The sequence below is a fragment of the Prionailurus viverrinus genome, chromosome E1, assembly GCF_022837055.1.
Source record: "Prionailurus viverrinus isolate Anna chromosome E1, UM_Priviv_1.0, whole genome shotgun sequence".
Lineage (NCBI taxonomy): Eukaryota > Metazoa > Chordata > Mammalia > Carnivora > Felidae > Prionailurus > Prionailurus viverrinus.
This window is the reverse complement of record NC_062574.1, coordinates 5,635,257-5,651,558: the sequence shown is the minus strand read 5'-3', so window position 1 is coordinate 5,651,558 and position 16,302 is coordinate 5,635,257. Positions and strand designations below refer to the sequence as shown.

Sequence of the window (16,302 nt, the reverse complement as noted above, 5' to 3'; positions counted from 1 at the left end):
TTAGGAGGCCGACTCCTCCCAAGGTGACTGGTTCGCGCCCGTGACATTGTGAGGTCCTCCATTCTGTGCTCCAGTCCATTTCCCCCTCCCTCTCTACGACTCGGTCTTCTCTTGCGTTAGAGGCTTAGACTCAAGGTCCCCTGGGCCGTACCCCTGGGAGTCTGGCTTTGTGTAAGCGCCTCCCCAGTGGGTCTGCTCTGTTTCCCCACTCCTGGGAAGGACTTTAATTTTCCAGTCTGCCCTGGGTTGTCATGCCTACACAGGAAAACAACGTGTCCTCTGCCAGATTCACTTAAAAAGACAAACTTGAGGTTTCCCTGGGAGAGCTGCCTGCCACCTGCTGTGATCCACTTTTTCAGGACAGCTGGGGCTCCCGTGAGCCCTGAGGCACCAGGGCTGTGTTTGTTCTGCTAGAGGGTTATTGTAATCACCACAAAAGGAGGATTTACCAGGGCTTCTGTTCCTTCCAGGGGACTAATCATCCTCCTGGCAGTAAGGACCCAAGCAAATCCCTGAGAGCTATTTAAATCAAATGCCTGGAGGGGCGCCTGGGTGGCTCAGTCAGTTAAGCCTCCTCCTCTTGGACTCTTGATGTGGGCTCAGGTCATGATCTCGTGGTTCGTGGGATCTAGCCCTGCGTCAGGCTCTGCGCTGACAGCGTGGAGCCTGCTTGGGAATCCTCTCTCTCCCTCTCTCTCTGCTCCTCCCCGTCCTCCCAAAATAAATGAATACACATTAAAAAAAATCATACCCATGGAAAATCAACCTTGGAATGCCCTGGGAGCAGTATGGGGTAGGAGTGCCACGTGTAAAATGAAGTGGATCTGGAAGATGGTGGGATGGCTTTGGCCAAGCTGGCACGTCAGGTGGGACCTTTGAGGTTCCCTCAGCAAGGGGGGGGGGTGTGGTGAAAGTCTATGGCAAATTCCAGACTCTCCTCACCCCCACCCACAGGCACCCCATCCTACAATTGCCCTACAGTAGAGCTTGATCTGGGCACCCAACCCATCTCCCGGGTGACACACAGTAGCTCAATATCACAAAAGGCGACTCCAGTTAGAATAAGTGGAACGGAAAGACGATTGATATTTGGAGGGCATGCAGTCTTTTGGGAAACCCCAAAATATCCCAAACGAATAAAGTAGGTTACCAGAGGATCCGTGTCCATCCCGTAACTACTATGAGCTATGAGTGTATCTGACATAGTATCACATTTTTCTTTGAGAAGTGAATTTGTGTGTGTGTGTGTGTGTGTGTGTGTGTGTGTGTGTGTGATCTGGGTCCATTTGTAACTTTCCCATTTGTTCTTTACATTACAATACCAATTGAGGACACTCTGAACTTGGCGTCTGGCCTGAGTAACCATGTGCATTCCTACCCCCAGCATAAATGGCGTTTTTCTCTGTCTGGGCAAAGACTGTCACTTTTTCCCTGTCACTTACCATGTGTTCTGTCATACACTTACTGTGCTAAGTAATTTACAAGTATCATGTCACTAAAACTTCACAGAAATCCTACGAGGTCATTCACATTTTAATCACTTTTTTATGTTTATTTATTTTTGAGAGACAGAGGGAAAGAGAGAGACAGAGCATGAGTGGGGGGAGGGGTAGAGAGACAGGGAGACACAGAATCCGAAGCAGGCTCCAGACTCTGAGCTGTCAGCACAGAACCCGATGCGGGGCTCGAACTCATGAGCGGTGAGATCATGACCTGAGCTGAAGCTGGACGCTTAACCGACTGAGCCACCCAGGCTCCCGAGTCATTCATATTTTATAGATGATACTGAGTGGCCCAAGATCACACAGCAAGTTAAGTGGCTCAACTTGGATTCAAATTCACACGTGGGGACTCCAAACACAGTGGTCTTGAGCTCTGCACTATACTGCCATTCGACTGCAACGTACAAATATGGACCCTTCTGCAGGACTGAGCTCCAAGGGGGATCTCAGTTCTTTGGATTTACAAACTGGTCACAATTGGCTAATACTTGGGAGAAAATCTCATACGATTCCTGATCTATAGGGCCCTTTCTTCCACCCACCCCATGCACCCCTAGGAATCCTGTCCCTGACTCAGCCCAGAGTAATGCAGCCCTTCCCCATTGATAGCCATCTTCTGGCTTCCCAATGCAACCCTTCTGTCATCCACCAAAAGGCCACCATCCCATCAGCACATACAGCTCAGCAGAAGCCAGCCACACCGCTGGGGACCCAGGAGATGGGGAGTTCAGGCAAGGAGTGCTCTCTTTCTGGGGACCATCATGCAGAGCACTGCTTCCATTAATGAGGCATGACCCTCTAGCGAGCAGTGAACAGGCTGGGGGTCCTCCACTGTCTCATGCCTGCTTTCCTGCCCATGACCTTCTTATAACAGTCCCAGCACACAGCCTCATGCTGGCCTTTCTGCTGACGTCCATTGCACCATTTCCCTTCCTTACACTCTGATCCTTTCTCCCTGTTGGCCATTTGCTCTGTTCTTATCCACCCTTCAAGGCTGAAAGATGACCTTGCCACCCCCCTCGGCTGCCAGCGATCCATCCACACAGTGAGCTCTCTTATTCTCTGTAATTTCTTGGGGGGAGGGGGAGGCATGTACTGCTTTCTACGTTTTGTTATCACGACATAGGTACATGCCTTGTTGTCTCTTCTAACACATTCACCTTTGTATTTCCCAAGTCGAGCAAGACAGCACTTATGCTCAATAACCATCAATCGGATGACTAAATGAGTCCACTATGCTGGGCACATGGGAAGATACAAAGGTAGATCTGACACAATCTTTGTTGCGCACAGTAGGTGTCCAATAAATGCTTTTGAGTGAAATAATAAATACATGTATATATGACTGCAGAGGGCACATCAATTATCTTGAAAATTTTCGTAGAGTATAATTAGGGAGGGCTTCATAAAGAAGGTCAATCTTGAACGAGGCTATAAAAGAGACATCCTTTTTGGGCTGGGGGGGATGGGAAATCGGAAGAAGACACTTCCTGCATGTAAAGGAAGTCCAAGACCAAGGAGTGGGGGAGGAGCTAGCAGAACAGATGGTTCAGATTAGGTGGAAGGTGGGAGCTAGAGAAGGCAGAGATACTGGGGCGGAGGGAGGGTGGAATGAGGTTAGGTCACGGCTGTTTTTAATGACAGATGAAAAGGTCTCTGACTTTATCCTGAAAGGCTGTTGATTCCCAGATAGGAAGGTGATATGACAAAAGCCTCGTTTCCTAAGGATGGATCAGTGGGAAAGACTAGAAGTAGGAAGGAAAACCCGTCCAGACATGTTTGTTGCTAAATATTTGTGTCCCGTCAACATCCCCTTGTTGGAACCCTAACCCCTAGGGAGATGTTGTAAAGAGGAAGGACCTTAGGAGGGTAAGCAGGTCATGATGGTGGAGCCCTCATGAATGGGATTGGTGACTTACAAAAGAGACCCCAGGGAGCCCCTAGCCCCCTTTCCCCCAGGTGAGGATACAAGAGGAGTTGGCCCTCTGCACCTTGGAGGGGGCTCATACCAGAACTCAACCATGCTGTCCCTAGTCTTGGACCCCCAGCCTCCAGAACTGTGAGAAACAAATCTCTGTCGCCTATAAGCCACTCAGTCGATGACAGTTTGTTACAGCAGGGGGACTAAGACAGGAGGCTACTGTGGATTGCAGGTGGGAGGTTAGGGAAGCTGAATCAACTCTGAGGTTCCTTCCAGACCGAGGTGGTCCCCCTGTTTAACGAGCAAAGGGCCACGTAGAACATGTAAGGAGAGGTGGTGATAAATGCTTGATTCCATTCCTTCGCTGGGGGCCTCACTCCTGCTGCTGGTTGGCTTGAGCACTTGTTGGGAGCAGACAAGGCAGAGCTCTACTGTGACGGCAACCACAGCCTGAGGCTGCCATCCACACTCACACAAGCTCTCAGGTCCCACACGTTCAGCTGCACAGCCACCACATTAACCCTCATTAACCAGACCTGAGCTGCTCGACTGTTCACCGAAACTTCACAGTTGATCTCGTCATGGTCACAACTGCTCAAATCAGTTCCTAAGACAACGGGAAAGGCTTTATTGGCCTCCTGGGAATCCTGACCGTAAGAACACTGCACTCAAAGAACAGTCATCAGCTGGTATCCCCAATGGGGAAGAAAGGACAATTAATAACTTCGCCATTTGCCCCGTCCAATTCCGTCATGAGGTGGGTGTTCTTGTGCGGTCGAGAACCGTCTACCGCCATCAGAGTTGAACTCCCTTGCTACCAAACGTATCCTTGCTTCGTTGATAAGAAATTCACACACCACTTCTCTTCCTCCTGAGCAGGGAAGGCCTTCCGCAAAGAACATCTTAAATAAATGACTAGCCTTGACAATAGACATGCCAGCATCTGGTACCATGGCGTGCTGAGACATCCCGTCAAGTGTGATAAAGCAGAGGGCATCAGGGGACCCCGAAGGGGGCACTGCCTTTGTGCGCTCACTTAATCGTCTCCCCAGGTCCCCGGGAGGATCTCAGTCTCCCCTCTGAAAACAGCTCCCGGCTTTACTGCCTTGGATTATTTTTTTTTTTTTTTTTAATTTTTTTTTTTTTTCAACGTTTATTTATTTTTGGGACAGAGAGAGACAGAGCATGAACGGGGGAGGGGCAGAGAGAGAGGGAGACACAGAATCGGAAACGGGCTCCAGGCTCTGAGCCATCAGCCCAGAGCCCGACGCGGGGCTCGAACTCACGGACCGCGAGATCGTGACCTGGCTGAAGTCGGACGCTTAACCGACTGCGCCACCCAGGCGCCCCTGCCTTGGATTATTTAAAAACTATGTAATTGACGCCTGCGATTGTCGAAAAGCTAGAAAATGGAAACGAACGAACGAAAGACATGTGTTTTTTTCCCCCAGAGAAACAAGACATTGCCGCACCGTGATTTTTCACTGATACGATACCGTGACTCTTTGTCAAAGTCAATCACGAAGGATCCTGTGACGTTTGTAGACAGTGGCTCAGCGGTCAGCCATAGGGACGCACCCTTATCGTTGCTGGTAGTTTTGGGGTCTTTTTTAAACCATTTCCCTCTGATCGTATTCAAGTGGATTCCATTTCAGTGGTGTTATAAATGGTACTTTCGATCTCTGCAGGCAGAACTCCCGTGCATGACTTTGATTGCTTTCCCAGGGAAAATTTCTAGACTCAGAATTCCTACATGAGACGGAGCATGCAGTGTTTAAAATTTCGGTTTAATGTCTTCCTGGAAATCGCGTGCTGATTGATACTTCTTTCAGTGCTGAATGAGAGTGGTAGTGTTCATGTCCCCTCGCGCTGAGTACCCCTGTGTAGGGCCTTTTCTTTTGGGGGGGGGGGAGTGAGTGGTTTTTGCCAAATTGAAAGGTTACATTTCATTGATTACTAGAGAGATTAATCATTAAAAATTTTTTTTAATGTTTATTTGTTTTTGAGAGAGAGAGAGAGAGAGAATGAGGCAGAGCACTAGTGGAGGAGGGGCAGAGAGAGAGAGGGAGACACAGAATCCGAAGCAGGCTCCAGGCTCCGAGCTGTCAGCCCAGAGCCTGACGCGGGGCTCGAACTCACCAACCACGAGATCATGACCTGAGCCCAAGTCGGACGCTCAACCGACTGAGCCACCCAGGCGCCCCAAGATTAATCATTTTTTAAATCAATTTAAATTCCCTTATGTCCGACAGGGGAAGTGCGTTTGATGTATGTTTGATAGTTTCTTGGGCTCATTTCTTCCCCTTTGGGATGATTAACTTATTCTTGCCCTCTTATTCAATTTTTAAGAATTCCAGCCATAAAGGATATCAGTCCCACATCCAGCCCCCTTAACATCTTCCCATTTTTAAAAAGTATTTGTCTTCCCGCTTCATTTTTTTTTTTTTTTTTTGACTTGCGCCTATCCTAAATTCTCATGTGGTCAAACTTCATCTGTATTTTGCTCTGTTTTGTCTGTCTGGCAAATTATTAACTTGCAATTCAGCAAGCAACTGCTGAGCAGAGACTCTGGCCCTAGTGCTGGGGTGTGCTCATAAAGAGGCTTTCCGTTCCCAGAGGGCACGAACAGTGTTTCTCCTGTTCTTTTCCGGTTTCCCTCTTGGCAATTTTAATCTTCCACATACATGGAATTTATTGTTACGTCATGAGATAAGAATTTCATTTCTTTTATTTTTTTTTTTATTTAAAAAAAAAAATTTTTTTTTTCAACGTTTATTTATTTTTGGGACAGAGAGAGACAGAGCATGAACGGGGGAGGGGCAGAGAGAGAGGGAGACACAGAATCTGAAACAGGCTCCAGGCTCTGAGCGGTCAGCACAGAGCCCGACGCGGGGCTTGAACTCACGGACCGCGAGATTATGACCTGGCTGAAGTCGGATGCTTAACCGACTGCGCCACCCAGGCGCCCCAAGAATTTCATTTCTTTTAAAGTGGTTAACTATGGAGTCCAGGCAAGCTTGTCTCACTTTGAGGCAAACCCATCTTAATCCTATGCCGAATAACTGCCTGTGGAGGAAGCCGCCTAGTGTGGCGCATAGGCTGTTTAGATTAAGGATAGGGAGGGAGGGTTGCCCGGCCAGGATGAACTCACATCCAGAAATGACTCCGTAGTTCCGAGTGTTTTGATAGTAGAGGAGTTAACTGGGGGGAAGCCAAGGCTTTGACTGGGAATCTACCCTATAAAATATTAAGCAGCAGTTGAATAGGAAAGAAAAAAGGACAGCTAAGCCGGATGGGGTGAAGCCAGCCTCTTGGGGGGCTGCTGGCACTGGGATCTGTGGCCCGAGGGCATCTCTTTGGGCTTGGACCCCAGCCCGGCGCTTATGAAAGTCCCTACTGCGGTCCCCGGGTCCCCGTGCTGTGTACCTAAGTACAGCGTGTTTCTTCCCAACAAATATCCGTGTCTCGGTGCCTTCCCTGTCGCCCCCGATTCACCACCAGCGCGATTCCACACTGTTCATTCTGTCTTTCTGGTACCGCTCACACTGTCTGAATCATGGCATTTTTATTTTGCCTTTAAACATCTTAAGATATAATAGTGCAAACGCCCATGTGTGTTTTCACACGCGTGTGTATGTGCACATTAAGTTTCACACATTTATGGTTCCAGAGGCTTTTTGCTACTGTTGTGTGAGATGAACAAACTTAGATTTTGGCTTAGAATTACATTATTATACTTATAGGTTAATTTGGGGGGGGGGGTAATTGAGAATCTTTCCATTCAGGGACACGGTCTATATGTCCCATTTATTTAAATCCTTTATTACATACCTTACTAAATATTTGTTGTCTTTCTTAGAGAGATCTTGTGCATTTTTGTATAATAACATTTATTTACAATGATTTCCTTTTTTTCTTTTACAGTGGATGTAAGTGCCTGGTTTGGTAAATACTATCAAGTAGCTGAAAATAATTTAGGGAGTATTATAACTTACCCCCCAAAAACGTTGAAGTAATTCCTTGGGACTTTACGATGTTTAAAGTTTTGTTTTGCTTCTTTCGGATTTTTAAAAAACTTTTTAAGCCTATTTATGTATTTGGAGAGACAGCCAGAGAGCGCGAGTGGGGGAGGAGCAAAGAGAGGGAGAGAATTCCAAACAGACTCTGCACTCCCAGCGCAGAGCCAAAGGCGGAGCTCGAACTCACAAACCATGATATCGTGACCTGAGCCGAAACCACGAGTCAAACGCTCAACCGACTGAGCCACCCCGGTGCCCCTTTAGATTTTATTTATTCATTTTTATTTATTTTTAATAATGTTTATTTATTTTTGAAAGAAGGAGAGCCAGATCAGGGGCAGGGGCCCAGAGAGAGGGAGACACAGATCCGAAGCAGGCTCCAGGCTCCGAGCTGTCAGCACAGAGCCCGACGCGGGGCTCGAACTCACGAACCACGAGATCGTGACCTGAGCCGACGTCAGATGCTCAACCGACTGAGCCACCCAGGCGCCCCAAGATTTTATTTTTAAGTAATCTCCACACCCAACGTGGGGCTCAAACGCATGGCTCCCGAGATCAAAAGTCACCCATTCTACCAACTGAGCCAGCCAGGCACCCCTAAAGTTAATTTTAAAGTTCTTCACCTTAAGAACAAAGCAATGATGATAACCAGCAAACACACAGTTAACAAACAAACCTAGGTGTCTGCTTCCAGGGCTGTGTAAGGACCATTCTGCCGCATGGACTCCCGCCCCTCACTAGCTGCTTGACCTCCAGATGAGATCCCACCTGCCTGGACCAGGCGGAAAGTGAATCCCACCTTCCTAAAAGAGCAGGTCTTTACCCATCCCATGTTATATACCTACTCCTTTCCTGGACGCTTTACCCAAAGGATGAGCCGGCTTCTCACTTGATCGACCGTAGATTTGGGTTTCCCCAGACCAACGGTTCATACGAAGGATGGGGATACTACTCATGGCCAGTCCATCTCGACGTCTGGAGTACATCTTCCTGTTCTGTGAGGAAACCCATGAAGAAAACTAATAGACTACATGGGGATTTACGGACAGTTAATCAGTTAAGGATCAGGCCTTGGCGTTTCACATGTATTCTTGGTGCGGATGGAAATACAAAAACCATAATGCACTATTTCTATCGGACTTGGTAAAAACCTCCAGCTGAACGAGTTGGTTTAAATGTTGTCTTGTTTGTTACTGCTCTGGGCCCACAACTGGATAACTTGTCTACCTTCATTTTCACTCATACAGAGAGGAGAGGAGTGATCATTCTCTCTATCACTGAATGCATTTTTTTATATTGCTTACTTTATTAGATTATTAAATTAGGAATTGCCTGATGGGAAAATTGGTCTTTCATAGGTAATTATTGCCAGAAAGAATGACTTGGACCCAGAGCTGGCGAATGATGGCCTGGGGGCCAAATCTGAAGTGTGCCTCTTTCGGAAATGAAGTTTTATTGGAATGAGCTACATTATCATTTACGTATCGTGTAGCACTCTTTCATGCTGGAATGATAAGCTTGAAAAATTGCGAGAGACACCGTAGATAAGCCCGCAAAACTGAAATATTACCTCTTTGGCCCTTCAAAAAAAAAAAACGTTTGCTAACCCCTGACATAAGTCACCTTCTCAAGTCATAATTTTTCGTAGGTAGTCCCTAATTCTTACCCGGTTTACCTAAAACCTCATGCAAGTTAGTTGATTCATTTTGCAAATTGCTTGATTCCCGAAAAGGAAGCAGGACAGGGCGGTGTTCAAACCAGAAAGTCTGTGTTGAGAGTTTTACTTTTGCTGGGGTGGGGACAAGGCCAAACGTGTTTCAAAAACCCTGCAGGCTAAAATGGTTTTGTCCCTGCTATGTGGGACACAGGCGTGACACTGGCTGCCCGCCCGTACCCATGTGAAGCAGGTGGAAACCAACAGTCTCCACGGGGACAGTCTGTGGGCACATCTTGGACTCAGGTGTGTTGTAAACATGAGGCTGGAAAGCTCGCCAGGCTTCTTATTTGCACAAACGGATGCAAACCGCCATCCGATGCGTTGCCTACTCTGGGATTCGGTGCCTGTGCCGGCCGGAAGTAATCTCTCACTCACTACCATGAGATATTTATCAAGAGGTTGCTTGAAAGAAACAATATCCAGGGAGAACTGTAGGTAAAATATACAAGCCATCGACTCATCTCGGTATTCGAAACCACACCTGGGCCAACCGAATCAGCAGGGAGCAGGGAGCTGACGGCACATGACTTAGGGTGACCGACCCTGGCTCTGATGCCTTCCGTCTACAGGAGGTTGTTCTGTGGATCAGCCCCGTGAAGCTCATCATTTAAGATAACCTCATTCATTACATGGCAATAGCCCCTTCGAGGAAACCACGGGGAGAAAGGAGCTCAATCCTGACACCAAGAAGCATACCTCTCTTGGCTGAGGGACATAATTCCTTCTTACGGGCATCATGAATTGTGCACCCTGGAAGATTCTGCCTCTCTGGCTGGCTGCTGGAGTGGCCAGATCAAACCAGCAGGTGAGTAACCAAAGGAGCTGTATGGTTTCGCTTCATTCCTGCCTCTTGTCCCTTGCTTGTGTCTTACTGCCTCTGACCTTCGAGTCCTTTTCTGCTTTCGCAAAACTCCTCCGATTCCTTCTGAGACAAGGGGAAAAACAGGTGAACCACAAAAATGAAGGGGACAGCGACGACACAAGCCTGCTCGGTTTCCAGGTGTTAGACGCGAGAGAACCTTCCACGCCTCGTTCCAGGGCTTTGGACCGTGTAAGGAGTTCCTTTGCAACAAGGTGATCAAAAAGCAATGAGAGCTAAACCATCTCTAACTTCTTTTCTTTTAAACGCTTTTTTTTTAACGTTTATTTATTTTTGAGAGACAGAGGGAGGCAGAGCATGAGCGGGGGAGGGACAGAGAGAGAGGGAGACACAGAATCCGAAGCAGGCTCCAGGCTCCGAGCTGTCCACGCAGAGCCCGACGCGGGGCTCGAACTCACAGACCGCGAGATCACGACCTGAGCCAAAGTCGGACGCTCCACCGACTGAGCCACCTGGGAGCCCCATAACCTCTTTTATTTTAAAAAGGGAGATTGGGGCGCCCGGGTGGCTCAGTTGGTTAAGCGTCCGACTTTGGCTCAGGTCACGATCTCACGGTCCGTGAGTTCGAGCCCCGCGTCGGGCTCTGTGCTGACCGCTCGGAGCCTGGAGCCTGTTTCAGATTCTGTGTCTCCCTCTCTCTCTGACCCTCCCCCGTTCATGCTCTGTCTCTCTCTGTCTCAAAAATAAAATAAACGTGAAAAAATTAAAAAAAAAAATAAAACAATAAAAAGGGAGATTAAAAAAATTCATATCATAGAAGTAATATTGCCAAACATTCAACAATTACACAAGAACAAGTAAAACATAATAATAATTAAAAAAAAAAACTAGGTAGAAGCCCACTCCTCAGAGAATTATCTTGCTTCTTACAACATGTCAGTCGTCTGTTATCCGTATCTGCCTGCCTCTTTCAGGACACTTTCTTTTCTAATTCTGGACCACATCAGTCTATAGAAGGAAAAAAAAAAAACAAACAAACCCAACCCAGCAACTCATCTTTCTAGAAACTTCTCGTTCCGCCCACTTTGCCAGAAGCTACTGTCTGATGATTTTAGGTGTTGCCGTTTTATAACTGAAGAGACAGGGGCCAGTCTCTTTCTCGGGAGTTTTGGGGCCCTGTGAGCCACACGGCACAAGTGTGGCCCCATCATGTGGCTCAAGCTAGAAGGTCCGCACGTTGTTTTCAAAGGGCTCAAGACCGTGGGGCCGTTTCCTTGTAACCCCACCCAGTAAACGACTGTATGGAGAACAAGCAGATAAGCACGAACAGTTTACACCTCGAAGCATCCCGCTTTCAAAGCAGGTGCACACAGGACATCAGACGGCTGTACTTAGCTCAGTTAGTCAGCCGGACGCTTCGCCGGTGGCTACAATGTTGACGTCTTGCTCAAGGTCTTAGCAAACGCTGGCCTCCCGTCACTCAGGCACATCCACCTGCCTGGCTTGCAAAGAGAGGCCTCCGCCCGCTTCTGCAGTGATCTTTAGGCATTTTTATTCAGCTACGCTTTCGGGTGTTTTGTCAGACTCCCCTTGTAGACTCTAATCCTCTCACAGGTGAAGGGAGGAATATATTGCCAGAAACGAACGCGGCAAAGCAGCAGAACCCTAGTGCAAAGACAGCAAATCCAACCAGAGCAAACAGAATGCTTTCCTCCCTTTTCTCTCTCTCTTCTTTTTCTCTTTCGTCTCTCAAAACTTCCCTACTCAGCTCTAGAACGTGCCCGTCTACGTCATCTGGGCTTGCTCAGGCCGGGTCGATGGTGCCCAGAAAACTTACCACCCGAGTTTTTTAGAGGCTCAGAGAGCCCTCGGCGTCAGTATCCGGGATGAAACCTGTGTAAACATCTGCTGAGAGACTGTGTTTAAACGTTGGTAAGAATATTCTTTACAAAAAAAAAAAAAAGAAAAGAAATTCTATTCAAGCAAAGGATACAACTTGTTTTGGAAAATGGCTCTGAAAACAGGGAATGTGAGGCAATCTGTGATCTCAAGTCACGCCTGGGAACTGGATAAGGCAAAGAAGCTTCTGGAAGCCTCTGTGCAAAGTATCGTGGCATGCAACTCAGTATAAAGATGTTCTCGTTGAAAACACTTCACAGGGACGAAAGAACAAAAGCATAGTCTGAATAATATGAAATATGCCATCTACTAATGAGACAGATGCCAGTTCTGATGCTGGGCTTTTAAAAAACTCACTCAGTGTAAAAACTACATCTGTCTCTCTCCCTCTTCATTCCTCCTCTGCTGTCTTTTCAAAGAGACAAAAGATAGGCAAGGAGAGAAGAGGTAAACTTCTCACTTTCTTTGTAACTACTTTTTATTTATTCATTTTTATTATTAAAAATTTTTTTGTAATGTTTATTTATTTTTTTGAGAGACAGAGCGCAAGCAGGCAAAGGGCAGACAGAGAGGGAGACACAGAATTCAAAGCAGGCTCCAGGCTCCGAGCTGTCAGCACAGAGCCCGATGTGGGGCTTGAGCCCAGGAACTGTGAGATCATGACCTGAGCCGAAGTCACATGCTTAATCGGCTGAGCCACCCAGGTGCCCCCGCAATTACTTTTTAAAAAGCAGCCATTACAAGAAAGAATCTCTAAAAGTTTGTAGCCAGCAACTCTGAAATATCAGCTGCAAATATTTTTGAAGTCAGGTTGATTTAAGCCTCAAATCCCAATGAGATTTTGCCTAAACTAAGAATGAGGATAAGGTGATGTTAGGGATTTGTAAAACGGAGATAACCAAATAAACACTCGACGTCATCGAAAGCTTACTTTAAGTGCAAAATGTATACTTAATCATGACCCTCAAAAACTTGCTTTGAAGGGTAATATAGCCCACCGGTTCATGTTGTCTGAGATCAGCAGACCAGTGTTAATAAAGAATTCAATTTTGTGAGTAAATAAAAGTGGAGGAGAATTCGGGACTGCAAACTTCCAGAGGGAGACCAGAAAAATCTTCATCTAAACCCAAGCTGTACGGCCAAGGCATCGTGTCCCATGAGGACCCTGCGCCCCAATCTGTCATCCAAGGATTTATCAAGTGTATCACGCGTGTCCCAGGGGAGTGCTAGCAGAGGGTCTTGGGAATATGGTGGCGACTCAACGAGACACAATCTGTACTCATGGGGTCTGGGATCTATTGACAGAGACAGACGAGAATGAGTTAACAAACGGGAATAATTGCTAGTGGTGACAGAGTCTAAGAAGATAACCACGAGACATAAAGGATAGATGACAACAGAAAACGGTGCTTATTTAGTTAGGATGATCAAGGAAGGTGTGCCACTGTGAAGGGATGACGTTTATGCAGAGATCTTACGGGTGAGAAGGGCCAGCCACGGACAGGGACATGCGGTGAGGAGGAGGAAAGCAGAAGGAAGCATATGTGTGTGCCCGCATGTGCAAAGGCCCTGGGGTAGGAAAGAGTTCAGCTAAACTGAGCACAAACACAGATGAGAAGCTAAAATGACTGGTGGTGGCCAGAGCACAGAGGCTGAGGGCAAGGGGCGGAGAGACCTGAGATGAGGGTTGAGAAGAATCAGTCGGGACTTCGGAGCAATAAGAAGGCTTCTGCAACGGCCTGGCTGAGAAAAGACAGTGACTGGTACTCCGGGGATAGTGGGCGTGGAGAGAAGTGGACAGATCCAAGATGCAAGTCTGAAGGGGGGGGATTAGGATCTGCTAATGCATTAGACAGGGGGGATGAGGAAGTGAGAAAAGGTAGATATACCACTCAAAGGGGAGCAGCTCAACCTTTGCTGAGATGGGAACGAATGGTGGACGCACAGTGGAAAGCTCCACTCCGGGCTCAGTGAGTGCGAGGTGCCCGCGAAACACTGCAATGGCGAGGCCAAGCAGGCACTGGGGTTGACAAGTCTGGAGTTAAGAGGAGAATCTGGGGCTGGCGATGGATGGGGATTCTGAGATCGTGCACACGTGGACAGCACATAGAAGAGAGGAGGCGAGTGTCCCTGGAGAAAGGTGTGCATACACAGTGGGGAGACAGAAGGTCCAGGAGAGAACCGGGAAGCCTTACCCTTCACCCTGAACCCCGGAGCCCGACAGTGTGGCGGGCCGTCAGGAGGAGGACACAGGAGAGTGTGGTGTCATGGAAACCAGGGAGGCAGGGCACGTCCGGGAGCGAGCTTAGCCTCACTGGAGCGCTTCGATCCCTCCCTGAGAACTGGATGTGTAATCGTGCATGTCAAGGTGACCTTGGCTGGAACAGGTTTGGTGGAACCAAGGAAGCAGACCCAGGGTGGTTGTGAGTTGAGGCACACACACGGCGGGTTGCGGCGGGGAGAGCAGGTGTATACAGCTATTACTATTACTATTTTAAACTGTGCTAAATGCGCGTGGCAATACAATTGCCCATCGTAACCACTCTGAAGCGCACAGTTCTGAGATATCACGCACACTCGCCGTGTTGTGCAACCGTCACCCCCATCCACCCCAAGAGCTCTTTACATTTTCCCAAACTGGAATTCTGTACCAAGCAAATAACCTTCCATTCCTTCCTCTGCCCCGGACCCAGGCAACCATTTCTACCTTCTGTCCCTATGAATTTTAGAAGGGGGGGGGGGGATCGCACGGTACCGGTCCTCGGGTGAGTTCTGGCTAAGTGCACTCGGCATCACGCCCTCGAGGCTCACCCGTGTGGAAGCACCTGTCAAATGCTTTCCGATACACCGAACGTATAGACCACACTTCGTGGTTTTCTACGGACGAACACTTGGGTTCCGTCCACTCTTGGCTGCTGCGAATCGCGTTCCGTGCGCATGGTGCGGACAGACGCCTCTTGAGTGGGTCAACGGGGCTGGGAGGTGGGGACCGGGGGCGGGGTCATGGAGGCAAGAGACGGCTTGCTTTTGCTGTGGTCGTTGTTGTCGTTCCCCAAGCTGAGAGAAACCAGAGCGTGTCCGCATGCTACCGGGGTGACTCTGGGGGGAAGCAGAGGCAACGCTGTGCAGAAAGGATGTTGCAAGAGCAGGTGGGAGAAGGAGGACGCGGCTGGACCTTCCTCTGTTGGAGAGAGAGAAGGCACAAGGCTTGACTTCAGATGCAACCCCTTTAGCCGCGTTGACAGGGGAGCGCGAAGGCAGCCTCCTTCAAACGGCTTCAGTGTTCTCCCTGAAGTCTGAAGCAAATTTGTCAGCTGAGAGCCGAAAAGAAGGGACGGTGAGGGCAGTTGAGGGGAGGGAGAGGAGCTAGGAAATGATCCCCTTAAAGGAACATTTCTCCATGCCCTGCTCCCTCCCCTGCACGGTGGCTGCGATGTCACCAGTCTCAGGTGGGTCCTGGGCGTCTGCAGCTTTAACTGGAGTTTAGCTTGAAAACGACATTGTTTTCCACTACAGTTTACTTTACGGTGAGTATAACTAACCTTGCAGTTAGTTATAGTTTAAACTCCCCAGATGATTCTAATGTGCCACCCGGGGAGGGGAGAATGGCAGTCTCAGGCTGGCAAAGCCAGCTTGTTAGAGAAAGATAATAGGATCGCTGGGGCCGTCGGACCCCGGTTTGCGATGCGTGCTCATAAATTTCAAGTGGAAATGAGCCTGCGCAGATTACGATGTGTGTGTATGTTTCCTAGCTCCACATATTAAAGCCCTGCAAACCTCTGTCTTGAGCCTTTTTCCCTTTGAAAAGTACTCCTTAAAGAGCCCGTCTATCCCTCATTGTCGACTCCTACCAATGACAGTAAGAGCTAAAGCCAACATGTGCCAAACGCTCTTCTAAGCATCTTAACATCTACTAATCCCTCCAGTCCTCGCAACATCAACATCTCTGTTTTACGAAGAAGGGAATGAGGCGCAAAGGTAAAATTGGGCGGCCGGTATTCACACAAGTGACTGTGCGACCGTGGTGGGAAATGAGACCAGGAAAATCTAGGCTTGGAATTGGTGCCTGGACGGCACCACTGGGTGCAAATCCTAAACGAGGCACCTCCAGCCGCACCCTTCCCAGGGCATGAAACAGACAAAAGCAGAATCAAACGAGAGTGCAGTCGTGGGGAGACATGTCACGGGGTTGGAAGAAATACTTGGAGAAACGCTCTGGTGAGGAGGAGACCCCACGGGGCTCGTGGGAGTGGCCGTCAATGGAGGGCGGACTGGGGTGCTGCTGGAGCAGGTGAGTGACCAGTAGGGTGAGTCGGCACATAAGTGTGTCTGAGACGGACTTTGCAACCTTACTCTGCATGCTCCCACCCAATATGATGCCCCCTGCCACTCATGCCACTGGTGTTAGTGGATTATTTCAGGGG

At 48.4% G+C, this 16,302-nt stretch overlaps 1 protein-coding gene across 3 annotated transcripts in view; it reads right to left on the bottom strand.

Moving 5' to 3' along the window:
• Positions 1 to 16,302, bottom strand: part of SHISA6 (shisa family member 6) — a 275,499-nt gene that overhangs the window by 20,264 nt on the left and 238,933 nt on the right. The gene's annotated exons all lie outside the window — the stretch shown is intronic.